The 17,379-nt window shown below is 39.1% G+C and overlaps 1 pseudogene; it reads right to left on the minus strand.

The window, feature by feature from the left end:
• Positions 1-9,418: 9,418 nt before the first annotated feature.
• Positions 9,419-9,986, minus strand: LOC115940341 (large ribosomal subunit protein eL28 pseudogene; annotated as a pseudogene).
• Between the last annotated feature and the right edge of the window lie 7,393 nt (positions 9,987-17,379).

A 17,379-nucleotide genomic window follows, 5' to 3' on the forward strand; every position in this document is an offset into this window, starting at 1 on the left:
TTGTCTTCACTTATATTAGTTTTGAAGTCATCCAGAATTAGCAGGGGTGAAGACTGGCTTCTGTAGGCAGTGAATTCAGGCAGTTGCATCCTGATCTTCTTAGTTCCCATGCTGGGGGAGTGAGATGTATTGGTTACTGGCAGTGAACACTGATTGCTTCTTAGATAGATGGGTAATTCTCAATCTCTCATTTCTAGTGTCTTACTCTTGCTATTAGACAGCTGGGGTTTCACCCATTTGGAAAAAAACAGATGCACATACTTTTGGTACTTTTGGTAAGAAGACATATTTTATATCTTTTTATGGCAGCTTTTAAAGTAGTACCATCTGGCAAGATTTTTAAGAACAGTAAAGTTTCAGAAGCATTGTTGAGTGTACATCTCATTTCTTTACTTCTACAAGACAAAGATATCTAAAAATTTAAATTATAACATATGATGTACTTGCATAGCAATGTAGGGGACAAAGATAATACAAAAGCTACAGTGGGGAGCAGGTTTGGTAGGAGGTAGTGAATCACATTTGCTGGTAGAGATGACATTTGAGTATGAATGTGTTCTTTTTTTTAAGATTTTATTTATTTATTAGTGAGAGAGAGAGGGAGAGAGAGAAAGAGAGAGCACAAGCAGGGGGAGCGGCAGGCAGAAGGAGAAGCAGGCTCCCCGCTGAGCAAGGACTCAACACGGGACTCGATCCTAGGACCCTGAGATCATGACCTGAGCCAAAGGCAGAGGCTTAACCTACTGAGCCACCCAGGCATCCCAGAGTGTGAATGCATTCTTAATGACCCTTTTGAAAGTCCTAGATTCTTCCCACATTCCTTCTGATTCTACTTTAGTTGAGACTCTAGTCTAGAAACAATCTGGACAGGAACCCAGTTGCTTGGATGTCTTTAACATAGGTTGGCTGTTTGGCTTTTTGGGAGATGGTCATATAACCATCAACTCATCAAGTGGTGGTTTTTCACTACTGGTGACTGCAAGTGGTGATCTTTTGTGCAAGGGGGGAGACTTTCTCATTTATAGGATAAAATAATTTTTTATGAGTAACTCTCATGTGAACAAATGAAGCTTGACTATGTAAATCTTTCTTTTACGATGGGATAGAATCCAAGATATTAAAGAAGTTATTTTATTTTTTGAGTTCAGTAATTTAAACATTGTGCTTAGGCTCTTTTTTGGTACTCCAAACATTTATTATTAAGATTTTCTTTGGTGTTTCCTTAAAAAGACAAAATTCAGCATGTTTTCTTTGTGATTGTCTTTTTTTTTTTTTTTTAAAGATTTTATTTATTTATTTGAGAGAGAGAGAATGAGAGAGAGCACATGAGAAGGGGGAGGGTCAGAGGGAGAAGCAGGCTCCCTGCCGAGCAGGGAGCCGGATGCGGGACTCGATCCCGGGACTCCAGGATCATGACCTGAGCCGAAGGCAGTCGCTTTGCGATTGTCTTAAACACACACAAAACAGAAAACAAACTTTACTATTTTTTTCAGACTAATTATTCAGTTGTTTTTATGCCCACAAATTTTTAAATGATCGCAGATTTTTCACTCATCTTTTCATGTATTGTTTTGGTGCTGGAAAAAAATGTTTAAATCCTCTGTGTGTTTAAATCTGGGATTTAACTAGATTAATAAAAAATACCAAGGAAATTCTTTGGTTGTGTATTAGAAAGTTGAGGAAGATCACTGGCTTTTGCAGTTCATTAGTGGGTCAATTTATTTAATGTTTAGGGTTAGGTATTTCATTTATCAGACAGTGCCTTAAGCACTGGGGAGAATTGGCCTATGCTGTTTACATTCTCATCTTGCTGCCAAAATTGGTTTTTCCGTTTTGTATGTGATGTAGGGCTTTGTACTGCAATAGATGCCAGGTTAAAGAATAGTTTCTATCTTAAAGCATGATTGGATTGTTTCAATGCTATCAATAATTTTGGTGAATAACAAAAAATACACTTTCAATAAATGTCCTTGAAGATTTCTATTTGATTCTCTACACAGTAATGAATATTGATATCAACCTCAGTGATAACTGACAATAAATACTATGTTTCCTAAGAAACTTGGCAGCGTCATCGTATGTCTGGGTGTAATAACTAACCTGTAATTTAGGATAACTCCATCATTATATTGTGACTTGAGATTCTTTGTTTCTGACTGTTTCATGATTTCTTTTATAATGGAAAATATCTTGTTCATTTAAGTGCAAAGAGGATGTTGGCAAAATGAGCTGTTTAGTTGAAGCTCTAGGAAAAGTCTTAAGTATTTGAAACACCCGGTATTTTAAAATCCAGCAGATTCATCCTTTTGCCTAAATATATAATGTCTTATGTTATAAACAGGACATTTTTTGTTTTGTTTCACTGTACATATTAAAGCAGGTTACACAGCAAATAAGCTAATGTGGCCAATCGTTGTCATTTTGCTATTTTGGGAAGGAAGTCTGAAGCAGAAGAATATTCCTGGGGGAAGGATTTGGTTATTTGTTTTTTTTTTTTTTTTTTTTCCTATCAATTTAGACATTTCACTGGCAGCCTCTTTGCCCTTAAAATTTATACTTGAAATGGCCCAGAGATTTTAAGTGTGGGGCATTTTAGGGGCCTGAGTACGTTTAGGAATGATTTGCTTTGCTCCTTGGTGCAGTGAGTCTGCAGTAGAAAGCAAGGATTTTAATCTTTCCAATCAGATGGAGTGTGGATCTCCAGGCTTAGATTTTGGGTAAACTGAGAAAGACTTTTCTCTGGCTAGATTAGTATCACAAGACTAAGGCTGGCTCTGGTATAGAGGCAAGCGTTGCCTTCTTTTCATTATCATATACCATTTGAATTGTATTTGATAGGTTAGTATCATGATATTCAACATGAAAACTGCTTAGCAGTCCCGGTTAACTTAGGCCCATTTGTTATAATGACACATCAGTTGACATTTTTGCCAGTTTTTATCAATTTGTAAATTTTGCATTTCATGAAATTGTAAAGTCATTTAGCAATTGAACAATTATAAACATTTCCAAGATCTATGTATTTGTAAATGTAAGTAGGATTTTTCCAACTCAGCACTGCTTTTCAAATGTCTTACTGCATTGTAGGAGAAGGGGAAAAAGGCAAAAAAAAACCCCACCAAAAACCCAAAAACAAAACTTTTCCTCTACCCTTTTATGTTCTGCTATGTGTGAATTAAACTGACAAAAGACAGATTAATAGGAGAAAAGGCATACAGATTTTGTTAATATTTTAAATTTTATGTGCACAAGGGCTTCTTTACAGAAAGGAATGAAAAACGTAAAGTAGCAATTAGACTCGGGGGCTTGTATACCATTTTAACAAAGGGCTTTAAATTGTGGGAAAATTTACTGGCTAGGAAATATATGGGGGAGGGACGCCTGGCTGACTCAGTCGGTGCAGGATGTGACTCTTGATCTTGGGGTTGTAAATTCGAGCTTGCCATTGAGTGTAGAGATTACTTAAAAATAAAATCTTAAAAAAAAAAAAGAAATTTATGGGGGAAACTAATGGGAAATTAGGGTTATTTTAGTCAGGTCTGTTTATGCAGACTCATCTCTCTGTCTCCGATAAGGGTACCTCTCCTCATCCTGGTACTGGAAAGTGGGGCCAGGGGGAGGAGTTTATGCCACCTTTACAAAAGGAAGCTTATGCTCAGCTTTTAGGCAGGTAAGGGGAGGGCAAAGAACTTTTCCTGCATTTGTTGATTCTCAGTTGCCTTAGGCTCAAAATAATCCTTTTGCCAAAGTGGCATATTTTGGGGTGGCATATTCTGTATCCCTTTGTAACCATGGGATGCAATACTTGACTTTTTCTAGTAGCATATATGGCCCGGGAAAAGGGCCATAGAGGGTGCTGGTGGTGGGTGGGGATGCTGGTGCTCCTGTACTTCTAAGCAGAATTACTTTTATTTTCTGATCGGCTCCAAAAGTTGCTTTTATTTTCTGATTGACTCCTTCTTTTCCTGTAGGTAAAGTTGAAAGTTACAAACAATATAGCTTCTGCCAGGACTGGACCTATTACCATCTCAGATATTGCCTCAAACATGGCGGAGAGGAGGGGCAAGGAGAAGCAGTTCTACATCCTCATTTGTGGCATTCTTGATTTCCGTAGAAAATCAGAGGTCATTCTCGTAATACCCCGTTAGGAAATGTGAGGTGTTACGATTCATTTTATTTTGGCTTTGCAAAGTATAGAAAATTTCTTGGCTAGGAAGGAATTCCTTTTCAGACTGCCAGTCCTCCCCAACAATTCTGAATAGGTAGTTCTCTCTTTGCACATTCTTCTGGGTTTAACTGCTGTGTAACCTCCTAACCCCTCATTAATAATTTCCTGAGGCTGGTTTGTTATAAAGAAACATTGCAGCGCAGACAGTGTATGTGTGTGTGTGTGTGTATGTGCGTGTGTGTGTCTGTGTATGTGTGTGTGTGATTACTCCTTAATGACCAACTCAAATGGTATTAATGCTCTGAAGGAAGAAACAAGTGAGCATTAGATTCTTTCCCATTAGTGTGCATATTAATCAAGGAGATCACACCCTTAGGCAGAAGGTAATGAATGCTTTTTAACTTCTCTTCATTATTCAAATTAAATGGCTCATTTTCTATATTGTACACACATTTAAATGGCTTGAGTATTTAAAGGAATAATCATGAATCTTTCAAAGGCTTCTTAATATTAGGATACTGGAAAATAAACTTGTCTCTTTTTGGTTCTTAACAAGAACAAGAAATCACCAAGGAACTGAGTGTGTGCAGAGATGGGCATTTGGGCTTCCAGTCTTCTCCACTGTCTGTAATCTGTTCTCACCTTTCTCATATTTCAGCTACACATACCATCAGTGAATTTAACACTGGTCCCATGGTGGCCAGTCGACTAATAAACCTCCCATGAGAAACGCTGTGAATTATACAAAGTTGTTGTTACTAATGGGATACAGGGTGGTGATCAAAACGCTGTCTCCTCCTGGGAAAGTGCTCACCCTGCACCGTGAAGTGAAAAAGCCGGGTGGAAATAACATTTTAAATGTTTTTATGTATGCCCACAGAAATGTTTCCATGTATGTAGAAAGACTAGAATTAAGTATGCTAAATGTTATTAGTATTTTATCTACAGGTGCTGTAGGGGAGCCATGGGAGTGTTGATACTCTGCTTCCTAAAATACATTTAGGCTTTGCTAAATTTTCTATAATAATCTTCTATTACTGCTATCCTAGAAACAAAGCTGTGCAGTTTTTAAGCCTAATTTGAACAGTGAGGAAGGGGGGCAAATACAAACAGTAGGTTTTTCTTCTTTTCTAAAGGAAAGCACCTAAAATGCAAGACTTGTTTTTAGAAGCCTAGGAGATGGCATTCTGAAAGGTGGCCCTTTGGGGTTAAGATTTAAAGTTGGCTCTTCGTTTATCCCGGAGGCTAGCTGTGGATACAGTCAAAGCAGTAAGACTGTTGCGGCCGTCGGTGAGGAGAGCCATCTCGACAATTATCTATGTTGTTTTTGGCACTTGCAAGAAATGTTGTTTTCACAAGACCCAAGAGTTTTGTCTGGGAAGAAAGAAGATAGCTGCCAACATTTGGCACCATATGGGGTTTTCTTCTTTTTTCTTTCCTTTTTTTTTTTTTTCCTTAGAGCTTAGTGTGTAGTCTGTACATCCTGCTCTTAAGCCTTAAAGATCAAGAAAATATTATGGATTTGTTGTGTTTTTTTTGTACACTTGTTGGAAACATCTGGAACATGCCATTAGGTTGCACACCACAGGTTTTGTTTACAGACAAGTGTGTGATATAAACCATGAAAACAAACCCCCCAAATCAAACCCTGCTTTCTTTTGCAGCTGCCTTCTATAGCGCACTGTGATCCAAGGTCTGTATTGACCATACACACTCTTGCTGATCACATTTATTGAGCCTGATGGATTGAGAAACCATAATGACTAAGTACAGTGTATCCTTCAGACATACCAGCACCTGGTCCCTTATTGAAATCAGGCAGCTTCTGCCAATACTGCATTCACCCTGGGACTGCATGCTTGTACGCTTTGCAGTATATAAGCTCATCTGTTCTGTGACTGCCTTTTAGCAAATCAAGACTAAAAATTATGCCAGGGGTGCCCGGGTGGCTCGGTTGGCTGAACATCCAACTCTTGATTTCAGCTCAGGTCATGATCTCGGGGTGGTGAGATGGAGCCCTGCATTGGGCCCCAACGCTCAGGGGGAGTCTGCTTGAGATTCTCTCTCTCTCCCTCTGCTCCTCCTGTGCCCGCCACCCCTCCACCCCAACATGTGCTCTCCTGCTCTCTCTCTCTCAAATAAATAAATAAATCTTAGGGAAAAAAAATCATTTCAAACTCCAGGTATAGAGCAGGTAGGAAATTCTCTTCTAAGGAATACTATTTTGTTTTTGGAAGAAATACCATAGTCTATTTCTGACACTAAACTTTCAGTTAAGGGAATGGAATAAAAGACTAATAGTGAAGACTGTTTTTTATGCCTGTGATTGAAATTATATCTCGACTGAGGCTCTCATTTTGGGATATCACCCCTCATCAGTTCATCTCAAATATAAGTAATGAAATAAGTAACGGATAAAAGAACCAAATAAACAAAAAACACAAAGTAACAAAACAACATAAATGTTTTGTTTCCCGAACCTCTCTTTTTTATATACTGCTCTTATCTTTCATCGCAGTGCCTTCACTTTGATGTTTAATTATTATGGTTCCATGTCTCAAGTGAAAACTTCTGTCTGCAGAGTCTGGAACCCCTCAAAGTGCATTGACCCCTGAGACTAGGGCCATCTCAAGGGAGAACTCTAAATTAAAAGGGGGTTTTGAGTAGGGAAGTATATTTGGAGCTTTGAGTAGGGAAGGAAGTATCAAAGCAATGCTCTGTATAAACTGTGGAGGGTAGGGGGTACATCCATGGTAGAAGGTTGGGGGGGCACAGCTGTGTATCTATACGGATCCATAATAGGAGATCGCTAGTTAGGGGCTTGTGTGCCTTCCTGCTATTTTTTTCCCATCGGTCTTCTGTCCTGTTTACTTCCTAGTGGCAAGAATCCTAAGAGACCCGAGGGCGATTCCTTTTGTCCATTCTGCTGACCTCCTTTCCTTACGCAGTTTTAAGATTCCTGATGATGACTCATTACCACTGTGCTACTAGGGAGCCTGAGCAGCTGTGCACATGCGCGTTTCTGCGTCCAGCCTTCTCCGCTTTGGAACTGACATTATTCTGGCCCTCTACCCTCTTCACCAAAGTAATTTTAAAGATTGTTTCAAGCATTCTGAAATAAAGCGGAAGATGTCTTTTTAATACTTTTGTTCTGGAAATTTTCTGGGCTCACAGAATCTTTAAAAATATGGGGAACATGCCCTGGGAGCAATTTAAGTGTGGTCTCGTGGAGCCCTCCTTGCCTTGTTTTCTCGGAGGTGAAGTCATTTTCTTAGTCACGGAGGTCTTGGCAGCAGGGCTAGAACACAAGCGTAGCCCTCAGTTCTGGGCTCCGTTGGTCTCAACCTGACATGCCTCGTAGTTCAGGTTGTCTTGATGATAAATAGGTGAACTCTTGAGAAAAGGCAGGAGCTCTTCTTCCTTCAGTGCCTTGGCAAGTTTTGAGCTCACTTGTTGCTCAGAAAAGGGATTTGTGGCTTTAAAGAAATACCATGCTCACTGAATGAAGAAATAATACCAAGGTCATTTGTCAAAACAGGTAAAAACTTTGCTCTGGCATACTCTGTTTATAATTTTCATTGATAAGAAAATGAAATCATCTTGGGTGAAATATTGTAGAGTATACTTTAAAATGGGTTGGTCCCTCTTTCTGATTCATACAGTTTGTATTTCTGGGTGGTTTATTTACCATATACTGTAAAACCAGAGCTACTATTTTTGCTTCAATCTGAGAACATATCCGGTATTCTAAATGGTAGATACGGAGACATTTCAGCATTTCACTTGAAATTTCTTGATTTTTGAAACTTTTTTCTCTGTATCTTTTTGGTCAGAGGTGACCAGTATTGTAGGACTCACAGTACTCCTTTTTGCATATTCTGTAGGCTGTTTTAATAGGTAGGACATAACCTACTTTATCCATTTTTTCATAAATATAATAAATGTTCCAAGAAGAAATATCAAAGCATCTAACAGGAATGATATATATTACCAACCAGATATGAGAAGAAGGCAGAATATGAATTCTGATTTCTTAGTGTTCAGCAGTTGATTTGGGTGAGATGTGGCTAGCTTGTGGCAGCAGAGGGCTGGAATCCTTCTGATAAGAGCTGAAGGGTTTCAGGAGTCATATTGAACTCATGAGTGGTTATCATAACAGAGAGAGTGGGACTCTCTATTGGATTTTTCAGGTTAGAATTGAAACTAAACTGCTGAGTCTGTATGCAAAATTCCTAAGGTGCTTTTTGCAAGATTATGAGTTGTTCTGCATCCTCCCCGCCAGATGAGTAATTGCTCTGTCAATCGGCCCCTGCAATTTCATTTGTACAAGGTCATTGCTTCCACTCCTTGAACTATACTGTCACATTAAGGGAGCATGGCCTCTTAAGGGAGATGGGGCAATCTCTTTAATTAACAAACTCATAAATTTATCAGGTTTGTCCCCCCCTGCTTTGAGAAAAGAGATAGCAATTGTTTAGTTTCTATAAATTGGTTTTTTTTCTTTCTTCTTTTATATCTCTGGTTTTTGATCTAGATTTTTGTGTAGGAGAAAGCATATTGATGTCTTATGTTTTCCTTATGGAGATTTTATATATATATACACATATATATATATATATGTCTTGAACTACTAGGGAATATCTAGACTATTTATTTGTCTAGGGGTAATTAGGATGTCCCCTATTCATTTATTCTTCCTTTTATTTAAAGATTTTATTTATTTATTTAAGAGAGAGAAAGAGAGCGAGCCAGCAGGGGAGGGGCAGAGGGAAAAGCAGACACCCCGCACCCCAGCAGGGAGCCCAACATAGGGCTGATCTCAGGATCCCGGGATCATGATCTGAGCCGGAGGCAGGCGCTTAACCGACTGAGCCACCCAGGCGCCCCTCATTTATTCTTTCAACAAATATTTACTGAGCATTCATTACTTATGCAGCAGAATTCTAGTCACAGGGGATACAGCAATGAACGGAACGTACAAAACCTATGACCTCGTTGAGTTTACATTCTAGTGAGGAAAGGAAGATAAGTAGCATACATAAATAAAGTGTTGGTATGATAGAACATGATCAGTGCTGTGTATAAGGAGATAGGGAGTGTGTGAGGTTAGAGAATATTGTTGCGGTTTAAAGTAAGTCCTGGCCTGGGCCGGGGGGTGGGGGGGAGGGTAGGGGGTGGAAATCCACTGAGGTGACTTTTTTTTTTGAGGTGGTTGACATCTTTATTGCTTTGGAGGTGGGGGACAGGTGCTCAGGAGCTCTTGGTGCGGCGGGCCCGTTTCCAATTCACTATCACAGGCTTCTGGCGGCGTGGGATGGCGCGGATCTGGGCGGTACTTGTGCTTGCGGATCATGTGCCTGATGCTACCGGGGGTGGGCGGGGCCGTCTTGTGGATGGTGGTCCGCACCGAGGAGGTGGCGGTTTTCCGCGGGCCAGCTCTCCGCCTCATGACCACCACCACACCTCTGCCGTGGGCCTCTGGCTCCATAGCCACAGTCTTGCGGTGAATCAGCCCGTTATAGCGGAAGGAGTTTCGAGGCCTCTTGTAATGGGCCTCAGTGCTGTATGCCTGCTTGTTCCTCTTGCTCCGAAAGCTGGAGCCACTCCGCACGATAATCCATTGCAGGTGGGTGGATGGGGCCGCAGCGCCTCTCACTGCGGCGCCCGGAGTTGGAAAAAGCCTTAGAGCTGAGGAGATGGGGGAGAAGGCCTTGCAGGCAGAGCCAGTGGGAGCGGCAAGGCCCTTAGAGAGGAGTGTACCCGGAAAGATTGGGAACAGCTGGGTAGCTGGAGTGAGGTGAGCAGAAGAGCGATGCATTTTGTAGGGATGATTATTTCTGCTTGCTTGGGGTTAGTCTATAGGGGAGGAAGGGAAGAAATGCCATCACGGTGGCTTAGACCAGCATGAAGTAGGTACGCGGTCAGATTTTGGATATATTCTGCAGTGAGGGCTGTTAAGAGTTGCTGGCGGACTGGAAATCAGGAATTGTGAATGGGTTGTAAGGAGCAAGCCCCAAACTCTCACCTGTAGGTGGACAGGCATCTTGGTCTTTGGCCTGTTGTTTATGTCTTAAAAGTCTTCAGGCTACTGTTAACTTCTAACGAGGCACCAGTAGACGTATGAATTGATTGTGACAGGGAAGGGCTGTAAAAGATACAAGTTGGTGATGGATTTTATTGTTCAGTAATAATGATAAGCGATCGATGTATGTGAGTTTAAGATCAATAAAAGAGAAGGAAGCAAATGTATTGATTTGGAACAATATTACCAACTGCTTAGCTAAGTGGAAGAATGGCTTTTTTTTTTTTTTAAACAAAGGCAGGTTATACTACAAGAAGAAATTCCATTTAATAATAAATATTGTTAACACTTATTAAGTGCTTACTCTACACCAGACATGCATTAATATATGCTTTACATACATTAATTCCTTTAATCCTCACAAAAACAAAAACAAAAACAACCTATGAGGGCAATTACTGGTATTATTCCCAGTTGAAGGAGAATGTAAGCCATTTGGCCAAGGTCAAGTAGCTGATCAGGAGTTCCAACAAAGACTGTCTTGGTTCCAAGGTGCGTGCCCTTAATCATTACATTATACTGCTTCCAATAGCTGCTTTAATTTGTTAGAACTACAGCTCTAATTGGGTTAGATGCTAAGCAGACTTGCTCAGCTTATGGTCACTTCTTAAATGTAGAGAAGTCATTGAGGGCTGTCAATACCCTGGAGCTTTTGTCTTGCCGACGCCACATATTTATTTTAAGGGAAAGTCTGGATGTTTGGGATAAAAAGAATCCATAGAGGAAGAAAAGGCGGAGTGTGAGAATATGACTTACGGAAGGCTGGAACTGAGTTTAAATCGTGGTTTACCTACTTGTTAGGTACAGTACCTTAACTTAGTCACTCAACCTTTCTGAGCACCTAAGTCTCCAATTTGTAGAATTTTGAAACAAAGAGCTACCTCACAGGGTAACATTAATGAAACTCCTAGCAAAATGTCTGGTCTACTTAATAAATTTTACTTTCTTCACCCATCTGTCCGGCCAGTTAGGCTGAAAATGCACATAGGGGTTTCTAAAAATAACATTGGTTAGGATGAAAGAAAGAAAAGGCTTAATGTAAGGAGGCCAGCAAAATAATACGATGTGGCTGCACAAGAGAACAGTAAAGAAATAATCTGCGTGCACTGACTTAGATCAGTGCTTGTCAGACTTGAATGTTTATTTGAACCTCCCGGGATCTTGTTAAAATACAGATTCTGCTTCTGTAGGCTTGGGGTGGGGCCTGAGAGTGTGTGTTTCTAACATGCTCATGTGATGCTGATGCTGCCAGTCTGGGGATCACACTTTGACCAGCAAGATTTATCAAAATAGATTTACGAACTACGTTGGGAAGTTAAAGTGACTAACATTCGAGTCGGTATCAGTGAGACAGTTTTCCCGAGCTTCTCAGAGATTAAGTGAGCTGTGTCATAAGGTGTATTTCAGTCACTGCTGATCTGTACTGTTGATACATCCAGGACTCCGGAGGTTGAGCCAGACTTGCTTTTTTATCTTACCCATTGGTGCCAATTAACCTTAAATAGAAATGGATAGAGCATTTAAACATTATTGGTTAGAAAGGTTCCTGGGGGAAGTGATTGAGTTTCTCTGGACTGTGAGACCACTAAGCACAAATGTTTTAGGGGGAATTCACTCACTGAAAAAGATAATCAAATTCAACGACTGCTAACATTCACTTTAGCCTTGTGATGAGTTTTTATGTCAAACGCTTAGAGTGATAATCTGAGATCTATATGGTGTGTGTCTAAGCCATGTCACTAAGTGGAAATACTGGAATTTCCTAAGAGTTTTAAAAGGAAACCGTTCACTGTATTCACAGTCATGTTCACTTGTTCGTTCTGTAATCATAATATTGTAATTATTCATACAAACACACACACATGCATATCAGGTATTGTGTACCTGCATTATGCTGTTCTTTTAATTTATTTTTACCAGCATTTTTTTTGGACCTGAAATGGTCATGGTAATTTGTGCACTTAGTGTTTCCCAGAAGTTTTCAAGCTTTTGCCTTCTAAGTTACTAAGAAATGTAAACACTTAAGGCATTGTTATCGACCATAAATACATTCTTCTTTATTCCTCAGCATTCAAACAGCTGTAATGTTACTAGAAAAAAGTGCCTATTTATGGAAATGTGTTTTCTCTCCTCCTGCTGAAACTTAAAGGCTTATTTTAAAGTGTTTCTAGAGCTGCCACCTGTTAAATGATAGTGATCTTATGCTTTGTAGATATTTTTATCATGAAAGAAGATAAGCTAGAAAAATAAAGTACATTCAATGTTTGAAAGTGTCATAGACTTTTTGAATCCTGTTTGCATTGAGCCAGTGGACCCTCCTATTCTGGCCAGCCTTCAGGAGTGCCTGTGAGCACAAAGGAATGGCATGTATTTATACTTGTGTAAATAAGATCCTGTATACTTTCCACTGAGAACATGCAGGCAGCCCTTTTATGGTCAACAAGGGGTTTTCCCTCTGGCCTTTAGGGAGACCACAGGGCTAGGTGTTCAAGCGTGCATTTTTGATATCATACAGAAGAATGATTTCACAGCTGGTTCCCTTTCATACAGTCTTAGAAATGATTTTGTTAAACTTGCCTTTATTCATTAATAAGTCATCCAGAAACGTATGAAGGGTTTTATATAAAAAGTCCAAGTTTTTTTTTGTTTGTTTTAAGTTAACCTTTGTTTCTGTTCAATTTTTAGTTTTCTTTAAGGAGTATAGGGTATCTTCTTTTATCACTTAAGCAACTTCACGATTTGTCTTTGATGAAGAGTCTCATGCTTTCACATATCCAAAAAATTATTAACCAATCTGAAAGTTGAAAGAAGGATAATGGGTGAGTAGTTTTAGAAAACATCACTGAAGGGCACCTGGGTGGCTCAGTCAGTTAAGCATCTGACTCTTGATTTTGGCTCAGGTCATGATCTCAGGGTCATGAGATTGAGCCCCATGTGGGTCTTTGCACTGAGTGTGGAGCTTAAGATTCTCTCTCTTCCTCTGCCTCTTCTCCACCCCACTCCTGTGGGTGCACTCTCTCTCTCAAAAAAAAAAACTTGAAAAAAACTTAAAAAAAGAAAACATCATCGAGTAAACACATATTTGATATTTTGTTTTGTTTTTATTTATTTTTTTTTAGATTTATTTATTTATTTATTTGACAGAGAGATAGCGAGAGAGGGAACACAAGCAGGGGGAGTGGGAGAGGGAGAAGCAGGCTTCCCGCTGAGCAGGGAGCCCGATGCAGGGTTTGATCCCAGGACCCAGGGATCATGACCTGAGACGAAGGCAGACGCTTAATGACTGAGCCACCCAGGTGCCCCTGTTTTGTTTTTAAAAGATTTTATTTTTAAGTAATCACCACACCCAACATGGGGCTCGAACTTAGAACCCCAAGATTAAGAGTCGAACACCTCTCTGATTGAGGCAATCAGGTGCTCCTATTTTGTTTTGATTTGACATTTTTTAATAGCAAATAATACTAACATCGAGCATAATTACATTTTAAACTGATTAATTCTAGAAAATGATAGAGCTAATAATAAGCTCCCCTCTTTCCGTTAGCACAGTATTCCTGTGAAAGGTGGTTGGATGTCCAGCTTTGAATCTAAGATTTTCTCTAGAACTACCGAGTAGAGTTTGTTGAGAGGCATTAATTTTTCATGGCTGTTGGCTCTCATCCATTTTCTCATTTGTAAGAGAACAACTTCATTTTTAGTCATTTTCTAGAAGTTGTTCAACTACTTGGAAAACATTTTTGAATAGCACTATTTATAAACTTGTCTTTCACTCAGCCCAAAGACTTCTGTCCATCCCTTCAGATCTCAGCTCATTAATCCTTACATTAGTATAGACCTCCCTGTTAATTCACTATTCAGTATTCCTTGAGAACCAACTAGGTGTTAGGCCATGTGTCCTCAGTCTTCTTGGTCTCAAGATCTTTTTATACTTGTGAAGACAATTGAAGATGCCAGAGGGCTTTTGTTTGTGTGGTTACATCTATTAATACTTATCATATTAGAAATTAAAACTGAGGAAGTATAAACATATTTATTTATTCATTTAGAAATAACAAATTCATTTAGAAGTAGCAGTGATAAACATATTAACATTAACATGATTTATGAAGAAAATAATTATGTTTTCCAGAGTAAAAACAATTAGTAAGAAGAGTGGCATTGTTTCACATTTTTTGAAAATCTCTTTAGTGTCTGGCTTGTTGGAAGAGAGATAAATTCTCATGTCCGCTTCTGTGCTCACTCTACTGTGATATCACATATTAAGTAATCTCAGTAAAACTTGACTGCATACTTACGGGAAAATAGCTTTGATCTCACAGACCCCCACAAAGGTCTTGTGGACAGACTCCCAGAGGTTCCTAGAGCACACTTTGAGAACCTCCCGTCTGGGGTGTAGACCAGTATACAAAGAGATACCAGTCCTGGCCTCTGTGGACCTGGAGTTTATTCTCCTAGTACTGAGCATTTTCCTTCTTAATTAGAACTTTTAACTCTTTTACTACAGTGAAGTCACCAAAGGGCAGAGATTCTTTGTTTCTGTTTCTTACTCAGTGGTTTATTTTTCTGGTTTACATTATTAAACAGTTATTGAATGGATAAAATCACCTGCTCATTAATGTTGAAATATGTTTTTTAATCCTACATTTAGAGCATTCACTTTGCTAGCATAGACGTGATGTGATTCCAAAATCTTAAGGAAGATCAGTTTAAGTCTCCCTGGATTAAATGTGTACTTCTTATACTTTTTCAGGGTACCTGGGGATATATACTGAAATACTTAGGATGGAAAGGCTATATTCAAACTAGAAAATAATTGATTTGATGTAATAATGGGATGGTTTCTGTTGCAGTTCAGTGACTGCAAATCAATAATTTGACTCTTTAAATGTGTATTTTTAGTTCTTTACATTGTTTGCCATTATAAAGGCCTTTCATGAAATGTGAAGTAACTGTCTGAATCATTAATTGTTCTAGATATAACGAGGAAATGAGAAAATCACTTCTTTTTCTATGCATGTGATTATAAGTAGGGAACAGTTCTAGAAAGTACTGTTGCAGAGCAACTGTAATTGTTTACCAGTTTCCAGTCAGCTACTTTCTTTCCGGTAAGTCACTAACAGCTTTATATGTTGTAGCGGTTCCATCTTTATTTTCTTTTCTGTCAACATGAAACTGGGATCAGTGTTAACAGTGTTATATCATATGGGTAATATCTAAGAAGTAAAGTTTCTAGTGGAAGAATCAGAGTTAGCAATCAAAATTATTATATAACAAGTTTCTAGAATTAATATTTCTTAGAAGGATGTGTTAATTCCATTTCTTCTGAAGATATGTCGGTTTTTGTAACATATTTTTGAAAGGTATTTTATTTTAAAAGGCTACAATTTAAATATACAATGATAACATATTTTCTTCCTGTATTTCATTTGGCTCATGAGACAACTCTGAAGTGAACTCCTCATTGCCATTTAAATGAAAAATACCTTTCCTTATATACGAGGTTTGTACAGACTCATCTTTTCAAGCCCTCTTTTATGAGCCTAATTTTATTTTTTGGGTTTATGAAAGAAGATCCAGTAAATGAGAATAAGACCTTGCTGATTGTAGGATTTTCTTTCATGTAGGGTTGAACTTGCTTGTTATTTCTTGTTTCTATATATGACTCACTGAGTTATTTTTCTAGGGAATTCACGTTGTTCATGATGTCATGATATTACAAGTTTATGCACATGTTGTTTGTTGTATAATGTAAGTTAAGACAATATTTGGAACCAGAAAACAAATGTAACTTTAAGTGGTGATGTAGTAACCACAGTGAAGATTGGAATAGTGTGTGTGACTTGGTGTATCTTTGAGCCTAAATAATGATATATAAATTAAATACCAAATGATCTTCAATTAAATAATTATGTAGGCCTAGACTTTATTCATCTGAAGCCTGAAAGAGAGGCCATTATATAGTTTGGGTAAATTTGTGGGCAGTACCGAATCACAAATCCCAGATCCTGAAGGGGTGTATTCTGTATTGGTTTGACATTTACTTAAGAGAAAATATAATATTTGGGGGCACCCAGGTGTCTCAGTCTGTTAAATGTCTGACTTCGGCTAGGGTCATGGTCCCAGGGTCCTGGGATTGAGCCCCGCATCAGGCTCCCTGCTCGGCGGGAAGCCTGCTTCTCCCTCTCCCCTTGCCTGCCACTCCCCCTGCTTGTAATCTCTCTCTCTGTGTCAAATAAATAAATATATATATAAAAAGAAAATCTTGGGGCGCCTGGGTGGCTCAGTTTTTAAGCGTCTGCCTTCAGCTCAGGTCATGATCCCAGGGTCCTAGGATCGAGCCCCACATCGGGCTCCCTGCTCAGCGGGAAGCCTGCTTCTCCCTCTCACATTCCCCTGCTGCTTGTGTTCTCTCTCTCGCTGCGTCTCTCTCTGTCAAATAAATAAAATCTTAGAAAAAAAAAAAAAGAAAATCTAATATTTGATAGTAATGCAATCATTACCTCAAATCAAATTTGATTTAAAAATTTAAATTTTTTTTTTTTAAAGATTTTATTTATTTATTTGAGAGAGAGAGAATGAAAGACAGAGAGCATGAGAGGGAGGAGGGTCAGAGGGAGAAGCAGACTCCCCGCTGAGCAGGGAGCCCGATGCGGGACTCGATCCCGGGGCTCCAGGATCATGACCTGAGCCGAAGGCAGTCGCTTAACCAACTGAGCCACCCAGGCGCCCAGATTTAAAAATTTAAAACCCATTATATCTATTCTAGTGTCTAGAATATTTTTCTTTTTAAAAAAAAAAAAAATTTATTTATTTATTTGACAGAGAGAGACACAGCGAGAGAGGGAACACAAGCAGGGGTAGAGGGAGAGGGAGAAGCAGGCTTCCTGCCGAGCAGGGAGCCTGATGTGGGGCTCAATCCCAGGACCCTGGGATCAGACCTGAGCTAAAGGCAAACGCTTAACAACTGAGCCACCCAGGCGCCCCCTAGAATATTTTTCTAAGCAGCAAAAATCAAATAAACTATAGTTATGTTAATAGTTTGCTTATATTATTTATAATTTCCAGATTTTTTTCTTTTGAATAAAAATGTTGAAAATTTACTGCAATAACTACTTTTAATACTTTGTTA

Source organism: Leptonychotes weddellii, chromosome 2 (genome assembly GCF_054177405.1).
Source record: "Leptonychotes weddellii isolate Sample4059 chromosome 2, ASM5417740v2, whole genome shotgun sequence".
Lineage (NCBI taxonomy): Eukaryota > Metazoa > Chordata > Mammalia > Carnivora > Phocidae > Leptonychotes > Leptonychotes weddellii.